Below are 7,676 nucleotides of genomic sequence, written 5' to 3'. Positions count from 1 at the left end.
CTATCACATGCCTACCCTGGAATATGAGTTCATTCATAACCATTTTACTTACTAAATTACATATTGGTCTAAAAAGGTAGAATTTTTGGCAAGTAATGTTATATTGTCAAACAAATACATTTTAATACATGTACAAAATTTTATATTCTTCTTGAGATTTTCTTTCTTCAGCTCTCACAGCTCTCACATTTAAATTGTGCAAGTAACTTTCCCATTATTCACACCTTGTTTGAATTATTTTTCAAAGTAATTAGATATATTTGAAAATTATTGGTGTGTATAAGTAGCATCAATTTTTTCTTCTATAAGCAGTATCAGACAAATAAAGGAGACACCAAAACAATCATAGATGGAAATAAATATTTTTAAATGTAGTTGAATTATTTTTAACTCCTGTACTTACATGTTTCATATGAGGACAGTCAGCTGCATTGCTGATTAACTTGAAACGAATATATTAAAATTGCTTCACATGTCAATTATTTTAGAAACTCTATTAGAAGCTCAAGTTTCTTTTTGGGCTGTGCTGGTTCATTCTTTCTATTTGAGTGTTCTCATTTCAATATTTTGTAAGGACATGTATAATCATATGCTGTCTAAACATTCTAAACTTTAGAGCTATTTTAGCATGTTATTGTGCGAGCTATATGCTGGTGGACACCTCCAGTCTCCAGGATCGTTCTATAACATGGAAGACTTGAGAAGACATGTTTGACAGATGTCTTCTCACTGGGACATGAAGAGGGTGGAGTATTGCTGCCCACATCCCTAAGGAATGTTCTGAGGGCATTTGAGGAGTGTGAATGCGTCTGACCTTTGAGAAAACTGTAGCTGAAGTTAACACTACATTCACAAATCTCAAAATGTAGTTGGTTAATTTTGGTTTTGAATAGTTCCTTGCCAGTGTGGTTTTATTCTGCCCTGTCCCCCAACTTTTCTTTTCAAATTCCCATAAAGATAAAAAAAAAGAGATAAATTAGATGTCTGACCACTAACAAAAATATTAGCCAAAGGCAGTCCTGTTCACTGTTGGGCACTGGAGGGTAGAGTCTTCAAAAGCAAAATTAACTAAATAAGAATAGGACTATGACATAGATATGCACATTAAAAACTGCATTTTAAAAATATGTTTTTATTGAATTTTAGAGAGAGGAAAGGAGAGGGAGAATCGGCTGCTTCTTGCATGCCCTTGAGTGATTGAGCCAGCAACCTGGGTATGTGCCCTGACCAGGAATCAAACCAGCAACACCTTGGTTCACAGAATGGTGCCCAGCCAACTGGGCCATACTGGCTAGGCCTAGAAGTACATAAGGAGTACTTCCTTAAGTTTGAAGTATAAGAGGATAGGCAGAGGGTAAAATAAGATAATCTTGTTAAGCAGAAATACACCAAAGAAATGAGAATTAGGTGCCAAGAAGGAGCCTGGATCCATGTATCACAACCTGCCTTATGGTTATAGCTGATATATGTACTCAACTCCTTAACAGTACCCAATAATATGTGGAATAAGCAGGACAAATGATATACCATACTGAAATGGAAAGCATATCTCCTCAAATAAGCATGGTTGGGGGGGGGGGGGGGATGTGTATCTGTGTGTGGGGGGAGGGTTAGAGAAAGAGAGAGAATCAAAGAACGTGAGGACTATAATTAAATACTGAAAAACAAGTAGTAAAGAAAACCATTAACATGAAATATAATGAAGACAATGCTTGAAGAAAAATGTTAGTAAAGAATGCAGGGAAATACTTTTTAAAAATAAACATTTTTTAGCAATACCAATGAAAAACAAGAAAATATGGCATATATGGAACAATACCAGAAAAGTATAAAAAAAAGAACAGATTGAGGAGTCAAGTAATATTCTTTCTCTTTGAATACTTCTGGTATATGTATTAAATTTATTAAGCTCTTAATATAATGTTCCTAAAGCAGATATTAGCTGGTGCATTTTCTGATCAGAAAATAATATGTTAACAAATTAATGCAACAACTTTAAAAGGTAATTAAGAAGTTAACAAAATAACTCTTACAAGTTACTATCAAATTTCATGAATAAAATGCTTAGTAAATATGCAAAAGAGACCACTAGTGTCAAAAGAAACAAGAGACCCAAAAATGCAGTCACTTGTGGTAAACCACACCAAGGATTAATACTTACATAATACCTAACCTAATGTAGTTTGAGTCTTACCCAAGAGTAGAACTTTAAGCCAATCTGTCTGGAATTTCCTGATCTACACTAGTGAGGTAATCGTCCTAGTAAAACTCCTGACTTCCCCGAAGGCAAGGTGTCCTTGCCTGAAATAATCCACTTTTCACTTCCTTGTCCCACCCTCCTTCTGCCAATAAAAACCTTCCATTTTATATAATGCCTCAGAGCACCTTCTTATTTACTAGATGGGATGCTGCCCAATTCATGAATTGTTGAATAAAGCCAATTAGATCTTTAATTTACTCAGTTGAATTTTTAAAAAAATATATTTCATTGATTTTTTACAGAGAGGAAGGTAGAGGGATAGAGAGTTAGAAACATCAATGAGAGAGAAACATCGATCAGGTGCCTCCTAGACACCCCCTACTGAGGATGTGCCTGCAAACAAGGTACATGCCCTTGACTGGAATCGAACCCGGGTCCTTTCAGTCCGCTCTATCAACTGAGCCAAACCAGTTAGGGTGAATTTTTGTTTTTTAACACAGGCCTGTGAAGCCAGGTAGAGTGCTTGTCTTGTTCACCATTGCATACTTTGTGGGAGCATGTCTTGCTCTGGTATATGCTCAATAAATAGGTGAATAAACATTACTACCCTAAATTGAGTTCCTGAGATGCAGGACCAGAGATACAGATTTTTGATTGAGAGAGTATTCTCACAGAGTATGAAGGATGTGAGGAAAGCAGGAGAGAGTACAAAGAAACCAGGCAAAGGATGTTGCATTAATCTGTTCAGCCTGCAATAACAAAATATCAGAGACTGGGTGGATTAAACAACAGAAATTTATTTCCTACAGTTTTGGAGGCTGGGAAGTCCAAGATTCTGAGGCCTCTTCTCTTGACTTGTGGGGCCACAGAGAGAGAGAGAAAGAGAGAGTGAGAGAGTAAGACTCTAGTTCTCTTCTTATGAGGTCCCTACCCTCAAGACTTCGTCTAACCCTAAATACCTCCCAAAGGTCCCATTTCCAAGTGTCATCACATTGGGAATCAGGGCTTTAACATATGAATTTTGGGAGGACAAAAACAAGCAGTCCATATAGTTGTAGTTTTAGAAGAAAGCCTGCCTTTTAGTGGGGCTGAGTCTGGTCCCACCATGAGCTTTAAAATATAAATTATACCACTGAGGCTGTTATATATTATACTAGAGGCCCGGTGCATGAAAATGCATGCACTTGGGGGGAGGGGTGGTCCCTTAGCCTGGCCTGCGCCCTCTTGCAGTCTGGATCCCTGGGGGAACAGGCCTAAGCTGGCAGCCTGGGAGCCCTCAGGGGATGGCCCACACCCCACAAGGAGTGGGCCTAAGCCGTTAGTCAGACATCCTCAGCGCTGCCACGGAGGTGGGAGAGGCTCTTGCCACTGTCGCTGCACTGGCCAGTCATGAGCCGGCTCTGACTGAGTGGTGCTCCCCCTATGGAAGCACACTGACCACCAGGGAGCAGCTTCTGTGCTGAGTGTCTGCCCCCTGGTGGTCAGTACGTGTCATAGTGACCAGTTGTTCCGGGTCGTTCTGCTGTTAGGTTCAATTTGCATATTACCCTTTTATTATATAGGATATAATGATAACCTTGTTGGTTACCTCTCGGTACACCATGTTTTATGAGTCATCTCTAAAGATTATTCTGAGTCAAATGTCTGACTTAGATGTCCTTTACAATTATTACACTCACCTTGCTTCAGATGATCAAGTGCTGGGATCTCCCATCCTTAGTGTTATGGGGAGTAACAGAATCTCCCACTGTCCATCCTGTCATCCAGAGGACCACCAGTACTCAGGTACTCAGGAATGCTGGTGCTTCTCTCACTGATGCATCCTTTATTGCTTTGGCATACTCAACATACTCAACTGGTACGTCTTCCAATCCTACACAACAGATTTCATTCAACCATTGCTCTTCTCAGAGCCCGTTGGTCCATTCTTGCTTAGTCTCCCATAGCAGTTCTGCCATCTCTAACTCACTTAATGTGAACTATCTCCTTTTCAAAGTTTCTAAGAGTCATCCAGAAGCATATTAAATCATTTCCAAAGGCCTGTGCCCAGCTGTTAATTCCTGAGGCATGGAATATTTGCACACCAAACAGAAAATTCTCCCTTATCCAGGATTATATTCTTGTTCCTTATGGTTCAGCTCCTTACATATACATTCATAAGCATACTCTCCATTTTTTTCTTTTTTGTCCTTTTTTGTCTTTTCATGTTTCAGCTTTAGTTGACATATATTATTTTATTAGTTTCAGGTGTACACCCCAGTGATAAGACACTACATAACTTACTCTCTGATCATCCAGATAAATCTTGCACCCATCTGACACCATACATAGTTATTATAATATTACTGACTATGTCCCTATTCTGGAACAACCAATTTGTACTTCCTAATCGCTTCATCTTTTTCACCCATTCCCCTAACCCAGTGGTTCTCAACCTTCCTAATGCCGCGACCCTTTAATATAGTTCCTCATGTTGTGGTGACCCCCAATTTCATTGTTACAAATTGAACATAATTAAAGCATAGTGATTAATCACAAAACAATATGTAATTATATATGTGTTTTCCAATGGTCTTAGGCAACCTCTATGAAAGGGTCGTTCGACCCCCAAAGGGGTCGTGGCCCACAGGTTGAGAACCGCTGCCCTAACCCCTCTCCCATCTGGCAACCATCAAAATGTTCTTTGTATCTATGAGTCTGTTTCTGTTCTGCTTGTTCATTTGTTTTTTAATTTTTTAATTATTTCTAAAAAAATGTTTTTATTGATTTTAGAGAGAGAGAAAGGGAGAGGGAGATAGAAACATCAATGTAAGAGAAACATTGATTGGTTGCCTTCTGCACACCCCCTACTGGGGATTGAGCCCACAACCCTGGAATGTCCTGACCTCTTGGTGCATGGGATGACAGTCAATCAACTGAGCCCCACAGGCTAGGCTTGTTTTGTTTTGTTTTTAGATTTAATTGCTGATAGATATGTATTTATTGCTATTTTGTTGTTCCTATTTTTCAATTTTTTTTCTCTTCTTCTTCTTAAATAAGACACTTTCACATTTTGTATAATACTGGTTTTGTGGTGATGAACTCCTGTAGCTTTTTCCTGTCGAGGAAGCTCTTTATTCTCCAATTCTTTTTGGCATACATTATACATATTATGTTAGCTGGGTCTGACAGTTCCTTTGATAAAAAAAAAAATCTTTCTTGTCTTTACATACTGAGCTCTTCCCCATTTGCATCATGTTCAGATTTGACAAAATTATTTATTTGATGGCAAGAAGAGTAGTTCAGGAAAAATACTGAATCAGTCAAGACTGTCCTAAAGGCACTTACCTATTTGTGTCTTCAAACACTGGGGGGACCTTTGGTCTCTAACAAGGAAGAGTAAACTAATTCCACAAGCCAAGAGGGCTCAGGGGAGTCTTAGAGTTGGTATATCCCAATTGTTTCTACTTACACATATCCATCTTTAGTTTCTTGGACCCACATCTTCCCTATCAAGACCCTGACTTTGGCTACTGATATTATTAATTATTTATAATTTTTATGGTTAAATGCTAACATTTGCAAAGTCCTTGACATGTTTGATATTCCCACTAGACAAAACATATCTAAAACATATTCTAACTCCATATCTCTTTTTTATTTTTCATTTTTTAATTATAGTTGACATACAGTATTATATTAGTTTTAAATGTGCAACATAGTGATTACACCTCATAGAAGACTATTACCCATCTGATACCATACACAATACAGTATTATTGACAGTATATCCTCTATGCTGTACTTTACATTTCCATGGTTATTACTATAACTGTCAATTTTTACTTCTTAATCCCTTGTACCTTTTTCACTTTTCCCTTTATTCAATGACAATCTTTTTTTTTTCTCTGTATCTATGAGTTTGTTTCTGTGTTCCTTGCTCATTTATTTTGTTTTTTAGATCACACATATAAGTGAAACATATGGCATTTGCCTTTGTCTGACTTATCAACAAAATGAAAGGACAACCTACCAAATAGGACAAGATATTAATCAATGATGCATCCAATAAGGGGTATAAAGAACTCATATAACTTAACACCAAAAAAAATCTGATTTAAAAGTGGGTGGTGGACCTGAATAGACATTTCTCCCAAGAGGACATACAGATGGCCAACAGACATATAAAAAGATGCTCAACATCACTAATCATTAAGGAAATGCAACTCCATATCTCTTATTCCCATTTATTATAACAGAAATTAATGAGCACCGATTATTAATCAACAAGCATCTTACTAAACACTCTTTTCTTGCTTATTTTGTGTTAATCAGTGTGTCACAGGGTGAGTACAGTGACTCATCTCATGTCCCAGTGTAAAAGACATCTAGCCAGGAAGCATTGTCCTTCCTGACTCTCCCTACTTCCATACCTATAATGAAGGTCTAATTACAAAGTTCTTTGTCCAAATACTAGTAGACTAACAATTATAATGGTCAGTTTGCTAACAAGTAGCCTATTTGCTTTAGATAATAGAAGTAATCATTCTATATAATAAAAGGCTAATATGCAAATTGACCAAGCAGAGGAAGGACCGGTCACTATGATGTGCACTGACCACTAGGAGGCAGCTCCTGTGTTGAGCATCTGCCCCCTGGTGGTCAGTGCGCTCCCACAAGGAAGTACCGCTCAGCCAGAAAACTGGCTCATAGCTGGTGAGGGTAGCAGTGGTGGCAGGAGCCTCTCCCACCTCCATGACAGTTGGACATCCCCCGAGGGTTCCTGGACTGTGAGAGGGTGCAAGCTGGGCTGAGGGGCTTCCCCTCCCCCGAGTGCACAAATTTCGTGCACCAGGCCTCTAGTGGAGTAATAAATGGACTATAATTTTGGACAAGAAAACTACAAGGGTATATCATGATAGTGGGAAGATACTGACATGAGCTTAAAGAAAATATCACAAGGGTAGGTGAATGACTGCTGCTTCCTCCTAGAGATCTCCATAGAAAACCATGTTTTCAACTCAAATCCTTAGATAATGAGCAGTTGGTGGGAAGTCGGGGAGTGTGGTAGAACAAGGATAAGAGAACATCTACCATGTCCTTCGATGTACTCTGCTCAGTGCTTTATTTGCCTTACCTAATTTCATCCTTAAAACATCCCATGAGTTATATAATGTTTACCCTCACGTACAGATGAGAATACTAAGGCAAAATGAACTTAACTGCATATTGTCACACAAGTAGCAGAGTTCTAAATTAATCTCAAGCCCGACTGACTGCAAAGTCAGCATCCTTAACAACTACATTTTAAAATATGCCACCTGATTATCTGGATATTTTACATTCAAATTATTATTATTTTTTACATTATTTTTTTTCATAGATTCCTCCAGGAAACAAAAATAGTTATCATCTGTGTGTTTTGCTCCTTTCTTTAGATAACTTATAATCCCAATATTACAGACACATACACACATAAATTTTTCACCAACAGTTG

The sequence above is a fragment of the Myotis yumanensis genome, unplaced genomic scaffold (assembly GCF_028538775.1).
Source record: "Myotis yumanensis isolate MYYU_CA2020_CCGP unplaced genomic scaffold, mMyoYum1.0.hap1 SCAF_4, whole genome shotgun sequence".
Lineage (NCBI taxonomy): Eukaryota > Metazoa > Chordata > Mammalia > Chiroptera > Vespertilionidae > Myotis > Myotis yumanensis.
Note: the sequence above shows the minus strand (reverse complement) of the source record.